At 36.3% G+C, this 27,452-nt stretch overlaps 1 long non-coding RNA gene across 2 annotated transcripts; it reads right to left on the bottom strand.

Moving 5' to 3' along the window:
* Positions 1-14,947: 14,947 nt before the first annotated feature.
* Positions 14,948-17,862, bottom strand: LOC113330713. Of its 2 annotated transcripts, none has more exons than XR_003350444.1 (2): positions 17,536-17,862; positions 14,948-15,165 (listed from the first exon to the last, which is right to left on the bottom strand). It is a non-coding gene; the product is annotated as an uncharacterized LOC113330713 (long non-coding RNA). The 2 variants fall into 2 exon arrangements; XR_003350445.1 differs by lacking the exon at positions 14,948-15,165 and adding an exon at positions 16,288-17,265.
* Positions 17,863-27,452: the final 9,590 nt, after the last annotated feature.

The raw sequence follows: 27,452 nt of genomic DNA, 5'->3' as shown, positions 1-27,452 counted from the left end.
AAGATAAATCTCTGTTGCCTCCAACTTTTAGAATATGAGGAAGCCAAGAGTTGTTCCTTCAAATTCTCAGAAATTTCCTAATGTTCCTGAAGTATTGAAGGAGACAGGAAAGGAGATTCAACAGATAAAGGTTGTTGTAGTCAAGACTCTTGAGATTCAGAAGGACCTGGTTCGACATCAGTCAAGAAGGTTTATTGATATTAACTCCTATATTCATGAACCTTATGTCCCAATGACTGTTGATGACAAGGAGTTCGGGGACGATAAAGAATTCTTCAAAGGTCTTAACGTCTAGTAAATATTCTTATGAGAATTTTATTCTTGTGTTTTTAGGATGAATAACTAGAGTTTGGAATAACCATTATTGTGATTACACATAGCTATGTCCAACGTTTTCATCTTTATTGTTTTTATATTTATTTGACTAAATTCTAAAAAATTGTTTGGAAGATGATTTTTGCAGTATTAATGTTTATCTTTTATATATTGCAAACTTGTTGTGGGATATGTGTGTTTGCGTCCGTGAACTATGACTGTCCCATACTTTGTCAAAAGTTAAGTCTTTCATATGTCGATATGCATGTATTGATAAAAAAATGAATGAGATTTTGACATTACAAAAGTTTTAAGCCTATTATGTCATTATGCAAATATTGATGGAAGATAGGATGAACTTTTGTTTACAAGGATTATGTCTATTGTATGTTATTGTGCAAATAGTGATGGGTAATAGATGAATCCTTGTCTATTCCGCAGTATTGATCTTCCCTGATCCATATTTTATGTATATACTGTGTGGCTCCTTAAGTTCTCTTATGTCGAGTATGACCAATTGAATTGATCACACTCTTGTGGTAATTTAGTTGTGTATTCCGATTGAATTAATCATGGGTTTCTTGTGGTTAATTTAATTGAGTATTTTTGGATTCAAATTCATATTCGTATGAGATGTCCAAAGAAATCCTTCTTTTCTTGTGAAAGTAAGGTCGCTCTTGTTTTTCTTTCGGGAATAACATTTTATGGGGGAGAGTTCTTAATAGAATTTGTGCTTAATTGCCAAATCTTTGTGGGGAGTGCGGCTGTGGAATATTATAGGGGTTATCTTGCATCTTTATAAACTTCTTAATGAATGCATTTAGCTTAGGCTATATGATGACATCTAAAAAGTTGATATGTGCTTGCTTTTGGTCATGAAATGTCTCTATGGAAATTTTATTAGAATCCCATTAGTTTTCGTACCTTTGCCAATTTTATTGACAAAAAGGGGGAGAATTAATGTGTAGTTCACACTACAAATACATATGGTTTTCGGATCATTATGTAAGGGGGAGTGGTTTCCATGTGAGATGGAGTATTGACTAAGGGGGAGTGATACATATCACCATAGTATTGTTGTCGAATACAATTGAAATTTGATGTTGTATAATAATATTATGACTTTGTATAACAATGCTTGAGAATTCTTGTTTTTCTCATTGTTATGACTACGGGTTTTCAACAACGGTGATGCTAAACTTACAACATTTGGGATGATTGGAGTACTTGGAAGTGACGAAGATTTCGAGTAATGTTGAAGAACCAAGAAGATCAGGCATGTGGAAGAGAAGCTACAAAGTTTGTTTATCTATTTTTGTATTCCATATGTATTGATAGTTTTGTCACTAAAATTGACAAAAAGGGAGATTGTTAGAGCACTTCTTGGTCGAACTCGCATGCCTTGCTATCTCAAGCATGTTTGTCAATGTAAGTGATCAAAACTATAAGTCTTGATTTGTAGTCTACTATTAGTTAAGTCTCGGACTAGGATAGAAAGTGTAGTTGTGCTCAAGACTCCATGGCGATCATCATACAAAGACGAAGAACTACTCAAGAAACTGGTGGAACTTCATCGACTAAAAGGTATGTGGAGACCTGAACTTATCTATCACTCAAAATTCTATCTACTCTATCTCCTATCTTGAGACAAAAGTCGTTTTGCTATATAGACTTTGATTATACACATTTGCTATTTCGAGCCGAGTTTATCTCGCTTATCTATTTCTCGAAATATGTGTTGGTAAGCTTTCCCTTTGGCCAAGTTCATCTTTACTAGTGACAAAAGTCATGATAAGTTTCAATCACTTGAAAATGGCTTTGACGAAAAATAGTTTGTGAACAACAACTATATAACGTCCTCTAAGAATGTTTCAATGATTGAAATGAGAGTTTAGATTATATAACCATTGTTGGATATAAGCATTGTGTGATAACTCATACATGTATAAGTCCTTATTCCTTGAAACAAAGTATGCGTACTTTGTTGATCAGGAAATCCGGAACAGATTCCGCGAACCCAGTCCGCGAACCCAGTCCGCGTACTGTCGGAGGTTCTCTTCCCGAGAAAATCTGCTGGAGTTTGTGAACTATTTACAAACTTATTCCGGGTACTTAAGTCCGCGTACCAGTCCGCGTACTTAAGTTGGTTATTTTCTAAAAACGATTATTCGTGAACTTAAACTTATATAAACTAAGGAATGCAAGTTTGCAAACCGTGGCTATAAAGTTCATGAATCGATTCGAGTGAATCAAATCGTTTTTGTTTCAATTGTGTCTATTATAAAGATATAAGCAATTGAACAACTATCTAACTAGTTCATTTGAGTCATTTGAACTAGTTGTGGTAAAGAAGAATATGGTTGACATGAAAGTGCTCATATGGCTAACCATTTGGTTAACTCCTGTTGAACCAACTAGATGTACATGTTTGGGTACGGATACACAAACCTAGATAAATGTGCATTTCATTTGTGTGTAACAAGCTAAGTTTCGATCTAACGGTTGAAAGATATTAACTTGAATCTAATCAGGTTTTCATCTAACGGTGAATATTGAATGCTTTGTTACTAAGCTAACATTGATTGCAAACCCTGATTTGAAAGACTATATAAGGGAGAACTCTAGAAACTGGGAAACCTAATACCCACACCTCTTGTGTGATACGAGTTGTATTAGCTAGAGTCGATTCTCCTTTAACCTTAAGTTTCTACCGAGCCCTGTAGGTTAACGACTTGAAGACTTCATTGGGATTGTGAATCCAGACCGATACTACTTTCTCGTAGTTGTGTGATCTGATCTTGATGTTTCTATCATACTAAGTACAATCGTAAGGATTGAATTGAGATTGATTTCTCCGATAGGCAAGATATAAAAGTAGTCACAAGCATCTTCGTCTCATCGTTTGTGATTTCACAATTTCTAGTTTCGCCATCATACGATTTAGATTATTGTGAGGTGATTGATAATACTAAGATGTTTTTCGGGAATATAAGTCTAGTTTATCAATTGGTTCCTGTTTTACCTTGATTTATCAAAAGACGGAACAAAAACTCGTAGGTATTTCTGTGGGAGACATATTTATATATTACCGAAGACTTTTTTGTGTGATACATATTTTTTTATTAAAGTATTCGACTTTGGGTCGAAGTAACTCTTAGTTATGGGTGAGATCATCTAAGGGAATCAAGTGCTTAGTATTCTGCTTGGATCAGAGACGTAGGAGCGCAACTGTACCTTGGATCAGTGTGAGATTGATTGGGGTTCAACTACAGTCCAGACCGAAGTTATTTTGTAGTAGGCTAGTGTCTGTAGTGGCTTAATACAGTGTGTGTTCAATCTGGACTAAGTCCCGGGGTTTATCTACATTTGCGGTTTCCTCGTTAACAAAACTTTCGGTGTCTGTGTTATTTATTTTTCGTATTATATTTTGTTATATAATTGAAATATCACAGGTTGTGCGTTTGAATCAATCAATTGGGAAATCCAACCTTTGGTTGTTGATTGAAATTGATTGATACTTGAACATTGGTCTTTGGTACCGTTCAAGTGATTTCTCTTGTATTCAATTAGACTCGCAGATTTCTATTTGCTTGAGTAAGTATTGAATCAAGAAAGAGAGATATAACTCTTTGATATACTTTTATTAAGATTGAGTCTGAATGTCTAGTTGATTCTCTTAAAAGTATATTGGATTTAGTCCATACAGATTGCTAATAAAAATATTGGGTGTGGTTGTTAGACCCCCGCTTTTTCAGAAACAGCAAATGCAGAAAAACCCCGAGACCTAGTCCAGGTTGAACATCACACTGTATTAAGCCGCTACAGACTCTATCCTACTACAAGTAAACTTCATACTGGAATGTAGTTGAGACCTAACCAAGTCTCACACCGATTAAGGTACAGTCGCGTTCCTTACGCCTTTAGAACCACGCCGGATTCTGCGCACTTGATTCCCTTAGCTGATCTCACCCACAACTAAAATTTCATACGACCCAAAGTCGAAGACTTTTAAAAAAATCTGTCTACCAGAGATATGTCTATTCTTTTTTCGGTTTTTGTTCCATCTTTTGATAAAATCAAGGTGAACATAAAAAAATTGATAATCCGGTCTTATACTCTCAAAGAGCAGCCAAAAAATATCAATCACCTCACAATAACCCAACTGATTAACAAAAAAAGTTATTGTGGAATTACAACAGTCTGAGACGAAGAACTATTGTGACTACTTTTTATATCTTACCTATCGGAGATAAATCTCGAGTTAATCTTAGAGAAGATAAAACTCAATATAATAGAACAAGTAAGATCAGAATACACAACTACAAAGAAAATAGTTGGATCTGGCTTCACGAATCCCAATGAAGTCTTCAAGTCGTTAACCTATAATGGTTTTTGGAAAAACCTAGGTTAAAGGAGAATCGACTCTAGTACGCAACTAGGAACACACAGAAGTGTAGAGATTAGGTTTTCCCATTTCTAGAGTTTTCCCTTATATAGTCTTTCAATCAGGGTTGCTTTCAATCAAAGCTAATATAGCTTAGTAACAAAACATTCAATATTCACCGTTAGATGAAAACTTGATTTAAGATTCAAGCTAAGTCTGCTTAAAAATAAAGCAACCAATCTCCACCGTTAGATGGTCTTAGCCTGTTACACACAAATGAAATATACCTTGATTTATATATGGGTTACCGTACCTAAACGTGTATATTGAGTTGGCTCAATAATAGTTAACCGAAGTTATCCATATGAACACTTTTTTCTTAGAACACTTCTAGATCAAATATGAAGATAAATCAATCATGAAAGATAATCAAATGAATCTAATTTTTTTTTCAAATAGAGTTGTTCAATTGTTCACTATCTCATAGAACTATATATGAACAAATTGAATCGAATTCGGTTTGATTCGTAATCGTACAAAGTACTTATACAAGAATCAATTCATGAACATTAAGCCACGGTTTGCAAAGATTGCATTCCTTAAATTATAAATGTTTTAGTTCATGAGTACATGACCAATTCTAGAACTCTACCATTCTAGGTATGCAAACAAGAGTTCCGTAATCCGTTCGCATACTAAGTACGCAAACAAGAGTTCCGGACCTGAATCATCACCAATACAGTTCGCATACTAGGTATGCATACCGTGTTGTATCCAGACATGGTTAATTGTTCTAAACTCTCATTTCGATCACTGAAACATCCTAGGAAGACGCCAATGGTTGTATCACACAAACCATTAGCTTCAAGTAATTTTCAAGTGATCGAATGATCAATATGAAACTTCCCAAGCTAAAATCAAATGACTGGCTCACACAAATCATATAAGATGTTCTAGGTAATTATCACATGATCATCTTTTGACATTATATTTAGTTTCCAACAAATAAATTATTTCCAACTAAAATCGTCAAGAATATGATGAACATAGTGTTAGAGCACTACTCGGTCGTACTCGCATGCATTGCTATATCAAGCATGTTTTTCAATGTTAGTGATCAAAACTATAAGTCTTGATTTCTAGTCTATTATAGATAAGTCTCAGACTAGGATAGTAAGTGTAGTTGAGCTCAAGGACTTCATGGCGATTCATCATACTTGTGGAAGAACTACTCAAGGAACCGGTGGAACTTCTCGACAAAAAGGTATGTGAAGACTTGAACTTATTTGTCAATCAAAGGTCTATCTATTCTATCTCCTACTTCTTGAGACAAAAGTCATATGCTATATATATAGACTTATATTATACACATTTGGTATTTTGAGCCGAGTATACCTCGCCTATCTATATCTCGAAATATGTGTTGGTAAGCGTTTCACTTTGACCATGTTAATCTTTACCTAGTGACGCAAGTCATGGTATGTTTCATTCATCTTGAAAATTTCTTTGACGAGAAATAATGTAACAACTATATAACGTTATCTAAGAATGTTTCAATGATTGGAATGGGAGTTTAGATTACATAACCAATGATGGACATAAGTATGTTGTGGAAACACATATGTGCATAAGTCCTATACTGGAAGAATGGCTAGTAGCCAAGTCCACGAACTCAGTCCGCGAACAGCCGAAGTTCTCAAACCCGAGAATTTCTGCTGGAGTTAACAAACTGCTTGCGTGAGCCTAGTATGCGAACCCAGTCCGCAAACCGGCGAAGTTCTCAAACCCGAGAATTTCTGCTGGAATTTGTAAACTCTATCCAGTACCTTAAGTCCGCAAACCTAGTCTGCGAACTTGAGAAAGGTTATATATCTGAAGATGAATTCTGAACTTAAACTTATAAAGACTAAGGAATTCTTTTGCAAACCGTGGATATAAAGTTCATGAACCGATTCATGTGAATAAAATCATCTTTGCTTCAATTATGTCTTGTGTAGTACATGAGATTTCCTTGCAATTGAACAACTCTCTAACTAGTTCATATGAGTCATCTGAACTAGTTATGGTGAAGAAGAAAATGGTTGGTATGAAATGCTCAAATGGCTAACCTTTTGGTTGGATATTGTTGAACCAAAAATGCACACGTTTGGTACGGTTAACAAACCTAGAAGCGTGTACTTGATTTGTGTATAACAAGCTAAGATTTCGATCTAACCGTTGAGATATATTAGCTTCAATCTAAATCAGGTTTTCATCTAACGGTGGATAGTGTTTTCTTTGTGAGCAAGGCGAAACCCTGATTTGAAAGACTATATAAAGGAGACATCTATCCTTGTGAAAAAATAATCCCCACACCTTACGTGTGATACTAGTTTGCATGCTAGAATCGGTTCTCCTTTAACCTTTGGTTTTCTTCTTCTAAAACCAGGTTAACGACTTAAAGACTTCATTGGGATTGTGAAGCCAGACCGATACTACTTTTATCGTAGTTGTGTGATCTGATCTTGCATCTTCTATCATACGAGTACAATCAGATTGATTGGATTGAGATTAATATCTCCGATAGGTAAGATATAAAAAGTAATCAGAAACATCTTCGTCTCATTGTTTGTGATTCCACGACATCTTGTTTCTCTACCATAAGATTAAGATTGTTGTGAGGTGATGGATTAATCTAGGATGTTCTTCGGGAATATAAGACCGGATTATCAATTGGTTTCTATTTACCTTGATTTTATATCAAAAGAAGAAACAAAATCTTTAGGGTTTTTCTGTGGGAGACAGATTGATCCTTTGATAGACTTGTCAGTGTGAGACAGATTTGTTTATTGTCAAAGCCTGCGATTTTGGGTCGTATCAACTCTTAGTTGTGGGTGAGATCAGCTAAGGGAATCAAGTGCGTAGTATCCTGTTGGGATCATAGGCGTAGGGGTGCAACTGTACCTTGGATCAGCGGGAGACTGATTGGGGTTCAACTACAGTCCAGTCCAAAGTTAGCTTGGAGTAGGCTAGTGTCTGTAGCGGCTTAATACAGTGTGTATTCAATCTGGACTAGGTCCCGGGGTTTTTCTGCATTTGCGGTTTCCTCATTAACAAAACTTCTGTTGTCTGTGTTATTTCTTTTCCGCATTATTTTTGTTATATAATTGAAATAATACATGTTGTGCGTTTGATCATCAATTAGAGTAATCCAACCTTTGGTTGTTGATTATCATTGATTGATCGTTGGATATTGGTCTTTGGTACCATTCAAGTAATTCCTTGTGTTTGATTAAAGACTCGCTGATTTCTATTTGCTAGAGTAAATCAAAACAAGAGAGAGATATTAACTCCTTGAGATACTTCTACCTAGATTGAGTCTGACTGTCTAGTTGATTCTCTAGTAAGTGTTTCGGAGTTTGTCCATACAGATTCCTAAGCGAAATATTGGGTGGTGTTGTTAGACCCCCACTTTTTCAATTGGTATCAGAGCAGGCAAACACGTTCAAGACCTTACAAGTATGTGTTTGTGGAAATCTGAGTCTAGGACAGAATCTCTTGCGCATACCAAAATGCCTCCTAAAGCTGTTAACCTTGTCAAGTGTCTCGGAAATACCTCAAAGGATTACTCCTTAGATGATTCTTTCGAATCTCGAGGTAGGAAGACTGTCCCATCTTGTGTTGACCACTCTTCCTCCAATGAGACATTGGATACAATGGCAAAAGCTGAAATGGAGCTCACCAGAATTGCAGAAAATTCTACTGATTTTTTTGATCTTCAGAGTCATGATCAACTCATCGAAGAATTTGAAAAGTCTATTGATCGAGAACATGTAATCTATAACATTATCGAGTCCTTCTCTAAGGATATTGAGAAACTTCTTCAATGGAATAATCTACAGCTTGAAAAATTTGTGATCTTGAAAATATTATCAAAGAAGGCTCAATTAGAGAAAAACGTTTGATCAAGACGCATTCATCTGATCTTGACGGACTTCGTGTTGAAAAAAGAAGCTAGAAGCATCACTTTCACTAGCCCATGAACAGTGTATGACCTTAGAAAAGGAAAACTTTGTCTTAAGGAAAAGTTCTTCTGTTCCAACTGTTCCTCTTGACATACAGTACATGAAGAAATATCCTCCAAGATAAGATTGTGTCGAGAAAAGTTTATATAACTTACAATCTTCTCATAGGGCTGTAAAGTTAAAACAGATGCCATCCGTTGCATCTTCTCCACGAACCTGTACTTTCTGTGGAAAAGGTAATCCCTATGCTATCCATTGTTTTGCCAGGAAGAAACAAATTTCTAAACTTCTTAATTTTCTTCTTTCCACTGTCAATGGAGTAAATAGTCAGTCCGCTACAGCAGTGAACCTCATGCTCACAAGAAACCAGACATCTTATAAAAATGATCACTTTTTTAGGAATCAATACAGGACTTCTATGCATTCTAATGGTTTAAATTCTTATGTTGCTGATGAAAGCATGACCTGTGCTTATAAGAACGTCTCTGGTAAAGTTAAGTCTAGAGTTTGGAAACCCATCTCGGGAAATCCTCTTGAACCGGTCTCTAGAGGTCCTAGACTCAAAAATCAGAAAGCTCCTGCTTTTGAGATTTCAGGAAGAGCTATGAGAAATTTCCCTAAAAATGGAAACAACCATGGTAAGACAAGAAATGTTGAGATCAGATATCCAGGTGGAAATCACAACTATTCTCTCAATACCTATGGTGAGACTATGTCTCCCTCTGCTACCTAGTAGTAGAAGAGTTCCATTCTTTTATCTAACTTGAGAGATACAAGGATGATGTTTGAGAGATGCTCAAGTATTTAGCTGATTGTCATCTGTTGTGTGGTTTATGATGTGATCTCTTAGTATTTCTTTTTTCACTATGACCTTTCTGGTTGGGTTGATTTTGAAAGCAACACAGTATGCAGTTTTCCTAAGTGGGTCTAGTTTTTGGCGAATGGCTTAGTCCACGAACATCCATATCTCCTCAAGGAACTCTAGGGTTTCTATCTAGAGTGTACACTTGAGCATATATATATCTCGTATATGCGTTCATTAGTCTTCCGAAAGGAACCTGATGAAAACTGTTCCCAAAGAAGAAGCTAACCCTACTATAGAGGATGATCTCAAAGGAAGTGATTCTGCTTAAGAGTTTATTCTGAAGAAGATGCTTGAAAGGAAAGAGTATAACTCTTGGATTGGAGAATTTGTCAAGGATTTAATTCTCGTTCAGAATGATGTAAAGAACGAACTTTCTAACCTTCAACTGAAGATAAACCAGCTTATTGATGGACATGCAAAAATCCTTGGTACTCAAAACATCTTGATTAGGAATCAGAAGAAAATTATTCTTGATTGCACTAAGGCTCGACACTTTGCTCGTATTATTGATCGAAAAACTAATGTTCTCACTCATGAACATGGAGTTTCTACGGTCAACAAGATCAAGGATATTATTGATTCCTATTTCGATGGACCATTTCAGAGGTATGAGATTATCAAGGAAAACTGAGTTTTTGTGGTCTTATTGTTGCCTAGTATGTCTTCTTTTTGGTTTAGTTGGAAGAATAACTAGTGCTTTGAATAGCAATGATTGTGACTACACATAGCTATTATTTTCATCTTCTTATATGATTTTTTTAGGTTTATTGGTTTAAAATTCTAAAAATATTTGGAGGATGATGTTTTGCAGTATTAATCTTTATGATTTGTTATATTGCAATTTGTTATGGGATATTGGTGTTTACGTCCGTGAACTATGTTGTCCCATATTTTGTCAAAAGTAAAGTCGTTTGTTGTCGATATTCATGTATTGATAAAAGAATGAATGGACTTTTGACAAACGCAAAAGTTAAGCCTATATTGTCAAATCTTTAGGTTAAAATCTTTTGTTTTCAAGGATTATGTCTATTAATATCGTTATGAAAATAATGGTGGAAAATAGAATGAATCCTTGTGTATTCCGCAGTATTGATCATCCCTGATCCATATTTTATGTATTACTGTGAGGCTCCGTAATGTGTCTTATGTTGAGCACGATACAACTAAGTTGATTAATTTTGATTAGCTTGGTTGGTTGTTCCGTAAGGTATTTTATGTTGAGCATTTGTGAACTAAATTAATCATCTTGTTTGGTTATTTAGTTATTACTCCGTAAGTTCTCTTATGTCGAGCAAAACAAATGATAGTTAAATCGATTACTTTCGTGATTAGTTTAATTGTATATTCCAATTAGATTAATTATGGGTTCTCTTGTAATTAGTCTAGTTGAGTATTCATACATTCCATAAGTTTCCTTGTGTTGAGTATGTGAACGGCTATCCTAATCATTTTATAATGGTTATGTTAGTCATATGTTCTGTAAGTTTACTTATGCTGAGCATAATCAATTAAGTTGATCACCTTGTGTGTTTAATTTGATTGCGTATTCCGATTAAATTAATCATGGGTTTACTTGTGATTAATTTGATTGAGCTTTAGATATAGAAAATCATTTATCATGGTTTTTGGTTTCCAATAAAAATCCTTTGTTTCTTTCGAAATTAAGGTCGCTCTTGTTGTTCCCTTGGGAATGACATCTAATGGGGGAGAGTTCTTTTGAACTTGTGCTTAATGGTCATATATTGAGGGGTGTGCGGCTGTGGAATTTTAGAGGGGTTATCTTGTATCTTTAACCTCCTTGATGAATGCTATTAGCTTCGGCTATATGATTGCATCTAAATAAGATGATGTGTATTTTTTTTCTTCTAGTCATGAGATGTCTCTTACGGAAATTTCATTATGATCCCGTTCTTGTACCTTTGCCAATTTTATTGACAAAAAGGGGGAGAATTAATATGTAGTTCAAACTACAAATACATATGGTTTTCAGATCATAATGTAAGGGGAGCGGTTTCCATGTGAGATGGAGTATTGACTAAGGGGGAGTGATACATATCACCATAGTATTATTATTAAAGTTGTGATACAATTGGACTTTGACACTGTGTAATAATACTATGACACTGTATAACAATAATCGAGACCAATGCTTTCTCATTGTTATAGCTAGGGATCTTCAACAACGGTTATGATAAACTTGCAACCTTTGGAATCATTGGAGTACTTGGAAGAACGAAGATTTCAAGGAATGTTGAAGATTAGACATGTCGAATAGGAGATACTAAAGGTTCATTATATTTTTTGTATTTCATATGTATTGATAGTTTTGTCACTAAAATTGACAAAGGGGGAGATTATTAGAGCACTGCTCGGTCGAACTCACATGTGTTGTTATATCAAGCATGTTTGTCAATGTTAGTGATCAAAACTATAAGTCTTGATTTCTAGTCTATTATAGCTAAGTATCAGACTAGGATAGTAAGTGTAGTTGAGCTTAAGGACTTCATGACGATTCATCATACAAGTGTAAGAACTACTCAACGAACCGGTGGAAATTATTGATAAAAAGGTATGTGAAGACTTGAACTTATCTATCACTCAAAAGTCTATCTATTCTATCTCCTACTTCTTGAGACAAAAGTCGTATGTTATATATATAGACTTAGATTATACACATTTGGTATTTCGAGCCGAGTATACCTCGCCTATCTATATCTCGAAATATGTGTTGGTAAGCGTTTCGCTTTGACCATGTTTTTCTTTACCTAGTGACGCAAGTCATGGTATGTTTCAGTCATCTTGAAAATTTATTTGACGAGAAATAATGTAACAACTATATAACGTTATCTAAGAATGTTTCAATGATTGGAATGGGAGTTTAGATTACATAACCAATGATGGACATAAGTATGTTATGGAAACACATATGTGCATAAGTCCTATACTGGAAGAATGGCTAGTATCCAAGTCCGCGAACGGCCGAAGTTCTCAAACCAGAGAATTTCTGCTGGAGTTAACAAACTGCTTGCGTGAGCCAAGTCCGCGAACCCAGTACGCGAACCGAAGAAGTTCCCAAACCCGAGAATTTCTGCTGAAGTTTGTAAACTCTATCCAGTACCTTAAGTCCGCGAACCTAGTCTGCGAACTTGAGAAATGTTATATATCTGAAGATGATTTCTGAACTTAAACTTATAAAGACTAAGGAATGCTTTTGCAAACCGTGGCTATAAAGTTCATGAATCGATTCATGTGAATCAAATCATATTTGCTTCAATTGTGTCTTGTGTAGTACATGAGATTTCCTTGAAATTGAACAACTCTCTAACTAGTTTATATGAGTCATTTGAACTAGTTATGGTGAAGAAGAAAATGGTTGGTATGAAATGCTCAAATGGATAACCTTTTGGTTGACTATTGTTGAACCAACAATGCACACGTTTGGGTACGGTTAACAAACCTAGAAGCGTGCACTTCATTTGTGTATAACAAACTAAGATTTAGATCTAACGGTTGAGATATATTAGCTTGAATCTAAATCAGGTTTTCATCTAACGGTGAATAGTGTTTACTTTGTGAGCAAGGCAAAACCCTGATTTGTAAGACTACATAAAGGAGCATCTAGACTTGTGCAAAACTAATCCCCACACCTTACGTGTGATACTAGTTTGCGTGCTAGAGTCGGTTCTCCTTTAACCTTTGGTCTTCTTCTTCTAAAACCAGGTTAATGACTTAAAGACATCATTGGGATTGTGAAGCCAAACCGATACTACTTTTATCGTAGTTGTGTGATATGATCTTGCATCTTATATCATACGAGTACAATCAGATTGATTGGCTTGAGATTAATATCTCTGATAGGAAAGATATAAAAAGTAATCACAAACATCTTCGTCTCATTGTTTTTGATTCCATGACATATTGTTTCGCTACCATACGATTAATGTTGTTGTGAGGTGATTGATTAATCTAGGCTGTTCTTCGGGAATATAAGACCATATTATCAATTGGTTTCTGTTCACCTTGATTTTATATTAAAACACGAAACAAAAACTTTAAGGTTTTTCTGTGGGAGACAGATTGATCTTTTGATAGACTTGTCTGTGTGAGACGGATTTGTTTATTGTCAAAGCTTGGGATTTTGGGTCGTAGCAACTCTTAGTTGTGGGTGAGATCAGCTAAGGGAATCAAGTGCGTAGTATCCTGCTGGGATCAGAGGCGTAGGGGTGCAACTGTACCTTGGATCAGTGGGATGACTGATTGGGATTCAACTACAGTCCAGTACGAAGTTAGCTTGGAGTAGGCTAGTGTCTGTAGCGTCTTAATACAATGTGTATTCAATCTGGACTAGGTCCCGGGGTTTTTCTGCATTTGCGATTTCCTCGTTAACAAAACTTCTGCTGTCTGTGTTATTTCTTTTCCGCATTATTTTTGTTATATAATTGAAATAATACAGGTTGTGTGTTAGATTATCAATTAGAGTAATCCAACCTTTGGTTGTTGATTATCATTGATTGATCCTTGGATATTGGTCTTTGGTACCATCCAAGTTATTCCTTGTGTTTGATTAAAGACTCGCTGATTTCTATTTACTAGAGTAAATCAAAACAAGAGAGAGATATTAACTCCTTGAGATACTGTTACCTAGATTGAGTCTGACTGTCTAGTTGATTCTCTAGTAAGTGTTTCGGAGTTTTTCCATACAGATTGCTAAGCGAAATATTGGGTGGTGTTGTTAGACCCCCGATTTTTCACATAGCTAAAGCAAAAAGCTTCCAACACATATTTTGATAAACAGACAAGCGAGTTAAGCTCGACTCGAAATATCAAATGTGTATAATGTAAAAGTCTATATAGCTATTGAAAAAGCGGGGTCTAACAACCATACCCAATATATTGTTCGGCAATCTGAACAGACAAACTCCAATATACTTTCAAGAGAATCAACTACACAGTCAGACTCAATCTAGATAAAAGTATATCAAAGAGTTTATATCTCTATTTCTCAATTCAATATGCAATCAGCAAATAGGAATTTGCGAGCCCGATTGAATAAGAGAAATAACTTGGACGATATCACAAACTAATATCCAAGTGTCAATCAATTCAATCAACAACCCAAAGGTCGGATTCAAGAAATGATTGAACTTAACGCACAACCTGTGATATATTTCTATTATATAACAAAATATAATGCGGAAAAGAAATAACGCAAACACCAGAATTTTGTTAACGAGGAAAACCACAAATACAAAAAAACCACGGGACCTAGTCCATCTTTGAACACCACACTGTATTAAGTCGCTACAGACACTAGCTGTAGCGCCCCCTAAGCTAGCAGCTGACTAATCCAAGAGTTTAACTAAATAAAGAGGCATTAAGAGTCTAAATCCAATACTTAAACATACAATTAAGAAGTCTGCTACAAAAACTTAACCCAAGAACTAGCCCCGCTCTAAAATATATATACAAAAACTCCTTTCAAATGATATATATACAATAGTCATTTGGTTTGCAAAAAGAATATACAACATAATAAACATAGCAGAAGACTGAACGCCACAAAGCTTCCGTTGCGCAACTCTGATCTGTCTCTGAACCTGAAAGCGGGAATGAGTGAGCACATCATCCCTAAAAGAGGTTCCCCGTAGGAATAACAACTAGCTTTCAAGTAATCATTAATATGATTCGAAGACAATGCAGGTTTTATCGAAAAGTTAATAATACACGGAAAGACAGTAAAACACAAAGTAAAAACTTCTTCAAAGACATCCATAAATAACAGTAAACATCCATGTAGGAGATGTGTGTTTCCACACATAAGGGAAGAGTAATATTTATGACAATTCCACACCGAATAGGTAATATTGCGGTGTATCGCCCTAGTCATAGAATACTGAATATATAAAGGAAGAATAATATTGCGGTGTATCGCCCTAGCCGTGTAATATTGCGGTGTATCTCCCTAACCATAGAATACTGATATTGTGTCGGCACACATCTGATACCACACAAAGCACACAAAGATATGCATGAATTTCACAACGCCAAGATTGATTTGTAAAACAATAATGAATACAAGAGAGTTCTTTATCGATTCCCACCTCTTTTGATGACAAGCCTCGCCTACCTCGAGATTCACAATTCACTGGTTCGTCCTTTGAATCGATCGTTGTTAATACAAAATAATTGTTAATCACACAGGCACTCTAAGAGATTATCCAAAAGGCTCATACCAGGCTCATACCACAATCTCATAGAATTCTCTAGTTATAAGCTAAGTGAACTATCTAATGATTCTAAGCCCATCTATGGTTCTACACATTTTCATTATCTATCTTTAGCATAGAAAGGTTTACTAGTTCCATTAGGTAGAATCTATAGTCCATTTAATAAGTCTAACAAGTATCTACAACTTTGTAAAAGGAACTAAAGGTCAATTCAGACCATAAGGTCCAATATAAAAAAATAGGAAAACTATGCCTAAGCCCAGGTCCCCTAAACAAACCCATTAACTTAAGGTCTAGTCCATCCAAGTCAACTAACGGTCAAATAGGTCAACTAACAGTCAAAGTCAAACAAATGTTAAGTCCATAGTCAAAGTAGTCAAAGGTCATATCAGGTCAGGTCAAGTCAACTCCAAGGTCAAGACTAGTCAAATGATTAACTCAGTCAAGGATCACTGAGTCAGGCATATAAGCCCAGGCCCTTACACTGGCCACTACTCAAAATGCACAAACAATATATAATGCAAAACATGCCAAGACTACAGCCATCGACCTAACTCTACTTCATTAATTCATTCAACCAGATTAACTTCAACTACATCACTTCAGTCACACATTCAGTTCAATCTTCCTACATTGAAATTTCAGTTAAAATACTACCATCATCATTTGCATCAATTCCAATACACCACCCAACTCAACTTCAAATACACTCAAGTCAACAATCCAGTCTTCATATGTACATAAAACATTCTTCCAAAACCTGTAATTCTTCTTTGGACTTCTTTTGAAACCGTAACTCAAAATGCAGCCACTTTTCATATCTTCAAAACAGCAGCAACAACATCACCAATACCTTTGCATACCTAGTCCCTTCACCACCAGTTCACTCCATGATTGCAAACACTACGAGTTACAACTTCAATTATCTTCTCATCTGTCTCAGTTCATCTCAGTTCTACACCACTACTTGGAGTTCCATCTTTTCATTACAGGCATCATACATTCAAAACCACCAGCACCATAATAATTTGCAGCTCCACTTGTAACTACTTCCATAAATTCGTTACCACTAACCCAGTCGAGTTCTTGGCAATTCGGTAGCTTCATTTGCAACTCAATAAAACTACCAATACAGATTCTATATAAGTCATCAACCCATCAATTCAATCCAGCAGCATCCCCACCACTCTGATATTCGACTTTATCTACAGCCACAATTTCAGAAACCAAACATTCTTTCTTCTTTTCCACCAACCATAAATTATAACACTTCCTACACAATACTACCTGCACAATGAATCTCATTTCAAACATCTCTGTGATATTCTAATATTCATCTTGCTCTTCAATTTAGTTAAAAATTCACAATATCACCACCAGCTGCAACTTCAGTTCAACAGTACCACAACCATAACCATTTTATCTGGCTAGCCAACATCAAGTTCATCTCCATCTTCAGATCACAGGACCCTAATTCCAAAACACCAACAACAATCCCAATTAACCAATTCATCTTTCTCATCATCTAATTCCAAGACAGACACCCTAATTCACAAGAACCCTAACTTCTGGATTTGGGGAAAAACAGGGGAAAACCCTAATTCTATATGAAACCAAAATTAAACTCAATAAAATAATTGAACTTCAATTAGCAGCAAATCCATCACCACAATCAATCAAATAACAACAATTTCATGAATAAATGCCAAAACAGAAACCCTAATTAAAACTCTGATTTACCTTTTCTTTTCGATTCATCATCAGAACAGCATCACCTAGTCAAATCAACAACAATCCCTCAATTCTTCATCCCACAACGACACAATAACATCATCAGTTCTACACGAATCGTAACTCCAGAAACCTTAACTCCAATTCAACATCAACATCATCTTCTTCTTCTCCTGGAGCTCAAACAACTTCAGTTCTAGCTTCATATACTTCGATTTATCAAACTAACTAATTTTTTATGAATAATTCACACAAGATAACTCAGTTCTTCTGAACTGAGATCAATAGGGAAGAAAAGAAAAAGAACAGAAGAGAAGAAGAAAGAAGAAGGAAAGAGAAGAAGAAAAGAGAAATGATTTTCTCTCGACACGCGTAGGAGATAAGGCAAACGAGATTTACTAAGGCACCAAAAAAAGGATAAGGGCAGCCCCAGTCTGTTTAGATGTAAAGTGGTTATTTTCGCCCCTCCTACAATTCTGATGTTATCTTTTTCGCCCGGTGTCCAAATGACACGTTCGAGTAGCCCAACGTGCATAACTATTCGAGACCTATCCACTAATACTAGTTTCGTATCTAGATCGTTGTTAGATTAATTTCTATTAATTGCATTCGTCTCTAATTAATCGAGTCAATAACGGCTTAGTCGTCTCATGACAGGTATAATAGCATTGACGAGCTTGAGGCTCGTTACACTAGCCTACTACCAATGAACTTCGGACTGGAATGTAGTTGATCCATAATCAATCTCACACTAATCAAGGTACAAATGCGCTCCTTATGTCTATGAACCCCATCAGGATTCTACGCACTTGATTCCCTTAACTGATCTCACCCACAACCAAGATTTGCTACGACCCAAAGTCGAAGACTTGATAAAAAAATCTTTCAACACAGAAAAGTCTATTGGAATAGATAAATATGTCTCCCACAGAAATACCTATGAGTTTTGCTTCGTCTTTTGGTAAATCAAGGTGCACAGGAACCAACTGATAAACCGTCTTTATATTCCCGAAGAACAGCCTAGTATTATCAACCACCTCACAATAATCTTAATCGTATGGAAGCGAAACAAGAGATATTTTGGAATCATAAACGATGAGATGAAGATGTTTGTGACTACTTTTAATCTTACCTATCGGAGATAAATCTCAAGCAAATCTTAGCAAAGATAATACTCAATCACGATAGTAAAAGTAAGATCAGAACACACAACTACATAAAAAATAGTTGGGTCTGGCTTCACAATCCCAATGAAGTCTTTAAGTCGTTAACCTACAGGGTTTCGTGAAAAACCTAAGGCTAAAGGAGAATCGACTTTAGTCGCAACTAATATCACACAAGAGGTGCGGGGATTAGGTTTCCCATGTGCTAGAGTTCTCACTTATATAGTTTTCAAATCAGGGTTTGTAATCTAAGTTACCTTGGTAACAAAGCATTCAATATTTACCGTTAGATGAAAACCTGATTAGATTCAAACTAATATCTTTCAACCGTTAGATCGAACTTAGCTTGTTATACACCAATGAAATGTATCTTCATTTAGGTTTGAGTAACCGTACCTAAACGTGTACACTAGGTTGGCTCAACAGTAGTTAACTGAAGTTAGCTATACGAACACTCTCATATCAACCTTATTCATCTTAACCATAACTAGTTCAAATGACTCAAATGAAACTAATTACAGAGTTTTTCAATTGCTATATTCTCATAGAAGTATACAAGAACACAATTGAAGCAAAATCGATTTGATTCACTCGAATCAATTCATGAACATTATAGCCACGGTTTGCAAAAAATGCATTCCTTATTATATAAGTGTATTAGTTCATGAAAAAACCGATTTTAGAACTTTAACCACTCAAGTATGCAAACAGGTACGCATGCTTAAGTAGCCGGTCTGAGTTTGGGTTCGCCAGTATACAAACGGGTACGCATACTTCCAAACACAATAGAAATTCCCGGACCCAAACACTTCGTCAGTACGCGTACGGGTATGTGTACTTAGGTACTCGGAATTCCACAACTAACAGGTACGCATACGGGTATGCATACTATAGTTCCGGTCATGGTTCACATATATGCAAGAACAAATACTATGTTCATAATCCAATGATGGTTAAATGTTCTAAACTCTATTTCAATCATTGAAACTTTCTTAGAGGATGCCAATAATTGTTTTCACTAACTATTAGCATCAAAGAAATTTTCAAGTTATTGAAATAATCATAACGAAACATTCCAAGTCTACACCAAATGATTGTATCACATAAACCATGTAAAATGTTACTCAGGGATTTTCACATGATCATCTTTTGACATTCGTCAAGAATATAAGATGAGCTTGGTTGAAGCGAAAGCTTACCAACACATATTTCATGAAATATGTAAGCGAGTTAAACTCAGCTCGAAATCTCAAATGTGCATAATCAAATACTATATAGTAATACGACTTTTGTCTCAATATAGGAGATAGAGTAGAAATAGACTTTCCAAGTGATAGATGAGTTTTAGTCTCCACATACCTTTTGTTGATGAAGTTCCACAAGCTCTCCTTAGTAGTTCTTCGTCTTCAATTGATGAACGCCGTGAAGTATAATGCTCAAATACACAATCTATCCTAGTCCGAGACATCACTATAAGTAGACTATAAATCAAGACTTATAGTTTTGATCACTAACATTGACAAACAAGCTTGAGATAGCAAAGCTTATGAGTTCGACCGAGCAGTGCTCTAACAACTATACCACTTAGTCTCATTAGAAGATAGAATATAATAGAATAGACTTCTGAGCGATAGTTAAGTTTTAGTCTCTACATACCTTTTGTAGATGAAGTTTCTCCAAGCTCCTCAGTAGATATTCATCTTCAATTGGTGAACGACGTGAAGTCTAAAGCTCAACTACACATTTTATCCTAATTCGAGACACAACTATAAATCAAGTATATAGTTTTGATCAACTAAACTTGACAAACAAGCTTGAGGTATCAATGATTGCGAGTTCGACCGAGCAGGGCTCTAACAATTTCCCTCTTTGTCAATTTTAGTGGAAAAATTATCCATATATTTGGATTACAAAATAAATAAACTTTGTAGCTTCTCATCCATCATGCTTGATTTCTTTGTCTCTTCAACATTCCTTGAATTCTTCGCTACACCAAGTACTTTAGCGATTATGAACGTGTTCGACTCAGCATTATTGTTGTTGAAGATCCGTAGCCATAAAAATAAGAAACAGATGTTCTCAATCATTGTTATACAATGTCATAATATTACTATAGATAGTCAAAGTTCAATTGTATCACAACTTTTAAATAATACTATGGTGATATGTATCACTCCCCCTTAGCCAATACTTCATCTTACCATGAAAACCACTCCCCCTTACATAATGATCCGTAAAACATATGTATGTAGTGTGAACTACCAAATAATTCCCCCCTTTTTGTCAATATAAATTGGCAAAGGTACGAAAACTATGGGATCATAATGGAATTTTCAAAAAAGATACTTCATGACTAAAAGAGAACATATCAACTTTGTTTCGATGATTTCACATAGTCGAAACTTAGTGTATTCATCAAGGAGTTTAAGATAACTCCTACAATATTCCACAGCCGCACTCCCCACAAAGATATGGCAATTAAACACAAGTTCAATTAAGAACTCTCCCCCATTTGATGTCATTCCCAAGAGAACAACATGAGCGACCTTACTTTTACAAGAAAAGAAGGATTTCTTTGGAAATTAACAAATCACATGGGTTTGTATCCAATAAACTCGAATAAATTAACCACAAGGATCGAGACTTTATTGATCAACTTAATCGGAAATGCTCAACATAAGAAAACTTACGGATCCATACAGTACTTTCACATAAAAGTGGATCAGAGAAAGATCAATACTGCGGAATACTTTCAAAATTTCATTCTATCTTTCATCAATATTTGCATAATGACGCAATAGACTTAACTTTTGAACATATATGAGATAAGCACAGTTCACGAACGTAAACACATATATATCTCATGCAAAATTTTCAATATATGAAATCAAAAAGATTAGATACTATAAAAATCATCTTCCAAATAACTTTAGAATTTAAATAAATAAATCTAAAAACATTGCAAGATAAAAATTGTTGAAATCGGTAAGTGTAATCACACATAATGCTATTCCAAACCCTAGTTATCCTTCTTAAACATAAGAATAAATTCTCATTAGAAGTTTCCTAGACATAAATAAAATCAGACTTCTTTGATAACTTCATACCTCTACATGACTCCATCATAAAAGGTATCGTTGATATCCTTGATTATCTTGACTGTGGAGATTCCATGTTCATGAGTTAGAACATTCACCTTTCGAACAATACGAGCAAGTTTCCTGGCCTTGATGCAATCCGAGATTACTTCTTCTGGTTCCGTATCAAGACCTTTTGATTTCAAGGATTTTGGTCCGACCATCAATGAGATGATTTATATGCAGTTGAAGGTTTGCAAATTCGAACTTTGAGTCATTCTTAAAATGAATTAAATCCTTGACTGATTCAGCAATCCAAGAGTTGTACTCTTTCCTTGCAATCATCTTCTTTAAAACAAGTTCTTGAACCGAACTGCATCCTTTGATGTCTTCTTCCATATCAAGATTCACCACTTCCTGCGATCTTGAAGAGTTTTTCACATATTTTTTTTATTAGGGATGGAAAACAACATAATATATATATATATATATATATATATATATATATATATATATATATATATATGTTCGTGAACTAGATAAGAAAACCATTGTCATGGAAATCCTAAAAAACTCTTAAGAAGAAGAATACACGGACGTTTGCGGACCGGTTATGGATACTTAAAGGGTCAGCGAAGATCCAAAATAAGGAAATACTCTATCTGTTTTCAGATATCTCATATATTTTCATAGATCGATGATTAAAAGATTCACTTTAAATTAGAGCACATGAAAAAGAATCAAGATATATTAGTTACTAGGAGTCAAGATATGACTCAACATTCACATAAGAAAACAACTTTATTTCAAAGACAAAACATACAACCAGATAATATTATACAATAGACTTGAGTCTCCCACAAATATGATCCTTGCAACTCTCAAGTTAGTTCCGAGGATAAAATTACCCAGAGACTAGGTAACAGAATGAGATCTAATCCCATTACGTATATTAAGGGAAGAGTTGTAAATATCGTCTGATTGTTTGAATCGTGTATTCCTTACCTTCCTTCGGTTAAAACCATAAGATTTAGACATCGACCTTTTTGAATTTCCATCAGAAGGATTTATCTGCGGATTAAGTCTGGGACCTCTTGAGATCCGCTCTAGAAAATAAAGATTACGAGAATCCCATCTCTTAGACATAGACCAACCAGACTTATTCTCATAACCACTGGGAACATGTACATAAATTGTGTAAGGAGTTGCACCATTATGATGAACATGATTCTGGTGAGGATCTTTAGATGAGCAATCTTGGAAACCATTTTTATAAGACTTCTGGTTCTCTGCAGGAATTTTATCCATTGTAGATGTCTTCAGACTATTTACTATGTCAACTGTAAAAAGTAGCATATTTTGAATATCAGAAATTTGTTTCTTTCTAGCAAAGCAATGTATAACATTATGGTTCTTTTTCCCGTAGAATGAACAGATTCTGGATAAAAAAACTTAGTTGAATCCCCTTTTCTATTCATAGCCTCTTCTGATATATGCAAGTTATGCAAACGTTTCTTAGCAGATAATTCCTTAGTGTTTTGGGGTAAAAACTGATTCTGCTGGAAATGGTAAATTTGGGTGTGCCGCCGAGAAACGAATCTAAACCCTAAAAAAATGCACTGCACGGGAGTACTTTAGATTCGATAGATCAATCTGTACAATTATGGCATAAACCAAGAAATGGTCGTTCCGGTCTTGCTTCGGTTACAAAATAAAGGAGAAGGGTTGATCTTAGGGAGGGAAACGAAGAAGGTGTTGAGATCAGAATGGTTAACTCTAAATGTGTGAGTTTTTTGACTCGTACCAGAATGTGGAACTTGCTTGCAGAAAGTAAGCTATAAGTTCTTTTTATGTTTCTGGATACTTGTGTTGATTAACACTTGTTCCTTGGAATAAGTTGAAAACCTATTTATACAAGTCATAGTTGAACGTACCCTGATCTCATAGGAAGTGGAAGTAGTTGAGTGATAGTGAAGTGGGGATCCTGTAAAATGTTAAAAACCACGTCCCTACTATGACGGGAAGAACGGTCAGTTACACCCACTACTTCTCTGCTACCACTAACTGTTCTCCTTTCCTGACACTTTCTCATAACGGGCGTGTTGCACGTCGCACGCTGTAAACCGCCAGACCAATACCCCGATGAACATCCCCCAGTTTGTGACATGTTTGATGTCTCGAGTATTTTATAGAAAACTATACAAGACGCTGCTGAGTGGGTCTTGCCTGCAAGACCTAATTATTCTGACCAATCACGCGCAAGCTAGGCGGCGGGCAATTATATGTGACAGGTCAAGTTGTGAGACTTTCCACAAGAAATAGCACGTAATGCTCTTAAGTTGAATAAATAAGTTATTCATGAAATTGATATTTATTGAATACAACTTGTAATCGATACATGTAAAACATCGCTTTTAAACAAGCATCTCAAAATTATAGATGCTCATGAAGCACCGTTGTATAGAGCCCGTCTTGGTTAGTCACGGAATCTAATGTCTTAAAAGGAGCGCTGCCGGCCATCTTCGAGCATATGCCAGGAATCCTTTGGGCAAGTCGAGGGAAGGTCGATCGTCTCTCTTGGAAGAGTGGCGGTCGGTGAGAACGACAACGCCTTATTGTTCTCCCATAATTAAATCTAAGTCGGTCAATTTGGCTAGCCAAGTGGGATGGCTGAGATGATTTGCGGTAGTTGCATACTGCCGTTGATTCAATTCAAAGTTTCTTAAAGCCGCGTGACCGACGTACTTTGGCTGATCGGTTTGTGGCATTTGCTGGCGTATTTGAAGCAATGCGATTGGTCGGAGCTATTGTTGAGCCGCCTGTGAACATAACTGCGCCTTGCAAGTTGCTTGAAATCATATCTTGGTCGGTATATTCGGCTAGTGAAGTTGGACGACCGAGATTGCTTTGAGGCAATTATACACTATCGTTGGTCGACCTTGAAGTTTTGAAGACGTGTGGCAAACATTCTTTGAGCTAACGGTTTTAGGTGTTAGCTGCAGGTTGGAAGCAATTCGATTGGCCAGGGATGAAGGTAAGCCACCATTGAGCATACTGGCACTTCATTGGCCTGCTAAAATTGGATCTGGGCCGGTCGATTTGGCTATCCAAGTTGGACGACCGAGATTGTTTTTCGATGGTAATATGGTGCCGCTAACATAAATTAGGGTTTTAAAAGGTGTGCAACCAACCTTCTTTGAGTAATTGGTTTGAGACTCTGCGTGCAGGTTGGGAGAGCTCCGATTGGCCGAAGTATTATTGAGCCACCAGTGTATGTGATGGTGCTTGTCCGGTCATGTTAGGAGGCGACCAAGCTTGACAAATCTGCCATCCAAAATGTACGGCCGCAATCGTTTTAAGACTGACGTGGGCAGCCTATATTTGATTCATTAAGGAATAAGGTGTGTCGACCAGCCAACTTCCAACTTTAATTAAAAGTATAGGCGACGCTTTTGGAGCGGTTTTATTGGTCGACGGGAAAGAGGGGCTAGCAAGCAGTGATGGCCGGTCGGCCATGGGAAGCGCCTACTAGGGCAAACCGGCGGCCAAGTGGCGTGGCCGCGCCTCCTTTTGCTGCTGCTTTTATTTGCTGTAGTTCCTATTTATTTCTTGTTTTCCAATTTTTTAATAGGATCTTGCTCCTACTAGCTCCATGATCGATCAATTTCCTAGTTTGCCTAGGTTTGGTCTCGACCAATAGGGTTCGAGATATTGCGCAGGCCGCAAAACCTAATTTTTGCAAATTGATAGAATTAGGTTAGGAAAATTGAATTTTGTGAGATGCCACAAAATCAATTAATTTTGGTGAATTTTGTGCATTAATACAAAACCACTAATTTTATCTCAGAGGGCATCATAAATTTGCGTGCCTCTGGTTGAGTACTTCTGTGCACATCTTAATCCTGACACTTTGGGAAATTCATGATACTCAGCTGCGATCGAATATTAATTGTCATGTCATGTCAACATCAAGAGTTCGGCTGGGGAACATAGCATAAAATAAATACTCGACAGGCCATGCATTAGTGAGTAATACATGTGGAAGATAAAATTTATAGAATATTTGGGATTATTGTTGCACGCACCATTCTGGATAAATTTCATATATATAAATATACTGAATTGCTCAATACATATATAAGTAAAGAGGCCTGGGCACTCATTACTTTTTAATGGCTCTGTTTATTTGCAGAACGACACATTAAATTCATGGTCTTACAATTTTAGCCCTGAACTAAAAACCACCATCAACATTAAGTCCTCTGCTTAGTACGTAACAGTGACATTGTTGCGGGGTAAGCACTAGATGGTGACATTCGAAAATAAAATTGAAAAGATGAAGCAGGTAGATATTACCAGGAAAATTCTAATCGGCCTTCAGCAGCGGGATCGCGCATCCAGTGGCCTTCGTAGTAGTGTGTTGCTAGCTCAGCTATGGGGTAAGAGTGTGGTGTGCCCATCTATCTATTCCCGTTCATGGAGGAATAAGGAATCCTTCTTCTATTCGAACTCTGGAAACCCCGTTCTCCTAAAATGGGTTATCGACCTTCTTCTGTTTTTGTTTCTCGTCCGGCTCCGTGCTTTCGTCTGCACCCGACTTCTTTTCATCACTGTCAGCAGCTCTATCAGGAGCATTCCTATCGTCAGCGGCAAGGTAAGTACATCTTGTTTTTTCTTATTCTTTTTGCAAGTATGAACTTTAGTTGTACGTATAACTTCCACGGCTTTGAAATTTCATCAAATCCTGAGTGAACTCCATCGAACCTCTCCGGAATATGTAATAAGGTCCTTGACTTCAAGTTGTTTGGTGTCTGGACTGCTGAGTCACAATAAAACGTTCTTTAAACTCCTGGGCATTGGCTGGAACAAAATTGTATTTATTCTGACTCTTTAGCTCATAGGCCTATTCTTGCCCTTCTAATTGCGATGATAATATGCTTGGAATGCTTGTATGGGAAAATTCTTCCGGAGCCATTGAGTGAAGTAGACGAGTTGAGAGGTTGCCGACGTGCTGCTATCAATCCTTTAAGGACTTCGTTCCAAGTGACATCCCTTGAACCATCTTCTGGATCTTGGATGGTTGTCTGGAATGAGATGTGATGAGCAGTCCCCAGTTACACTTCAAATTCGATGGAGCGGCCGGATATGTGAAAATATCTCTGCGGCGTACTTTTGGAGTCTTTGATGCACGTGTACGTCTTCATGTCGAGAAGTTCCTGCGTCTCGTAAAGCTTTGACAGTGATGATGCTATATCAAAAATAACTTGGTTGAGGGACGTGAACGCATCCTGTGCTGGCGGTCCCCAGGTGAAATTATCCTGAGCCTATTTTCTCCTGAAAGATGTACTTCTGTTGTATTTGATGGTAAGGCGGTTGACGAATTGACGAAAGCGGAAATCTTTGAATATTTTGTTCTTCCCTTTTCCTTTACATATTCCCCTTTTCGGTATATTTGAAAGATATGTTTCTTTCATGATTTGAACTAGTGGGTATTGGTTTTGTGAGGATTTTGAGTTTATCTGAGATTTCATTTTTTTTTTTGAAATGATTCATGAGTAATTTTCTGAAAGAAACGATGCTTGGACTAACTGATAAATTGAAATCCTAATCATGAGTGCAAGCAGTGCAATCATTTTGGAGGAATTACGAATATTGCATGAAAAGGGGAAATGATAGAGGAAATACT

Source organism: Papaver somniferum, unplaced genomic scaffold, assembly GCF_003573695.1.
Source record: "Papaver somniferum cultivar HN1 unplaced genomic scaffold, ASM357369v1 unplaced-scaffold_118, whole genome shotgun sequence".
Taxonomy (NCBI): domain Eukaryota; kingdom Viridiplantae; phylum Streptophyta; class Magnoliopsida; order Ranunculales; family Papaveraceae; genus Papaver; species Papaver somniferum.
This window is presented reverse-complemented; position numbering and strand designations above follow the sequence as displayed.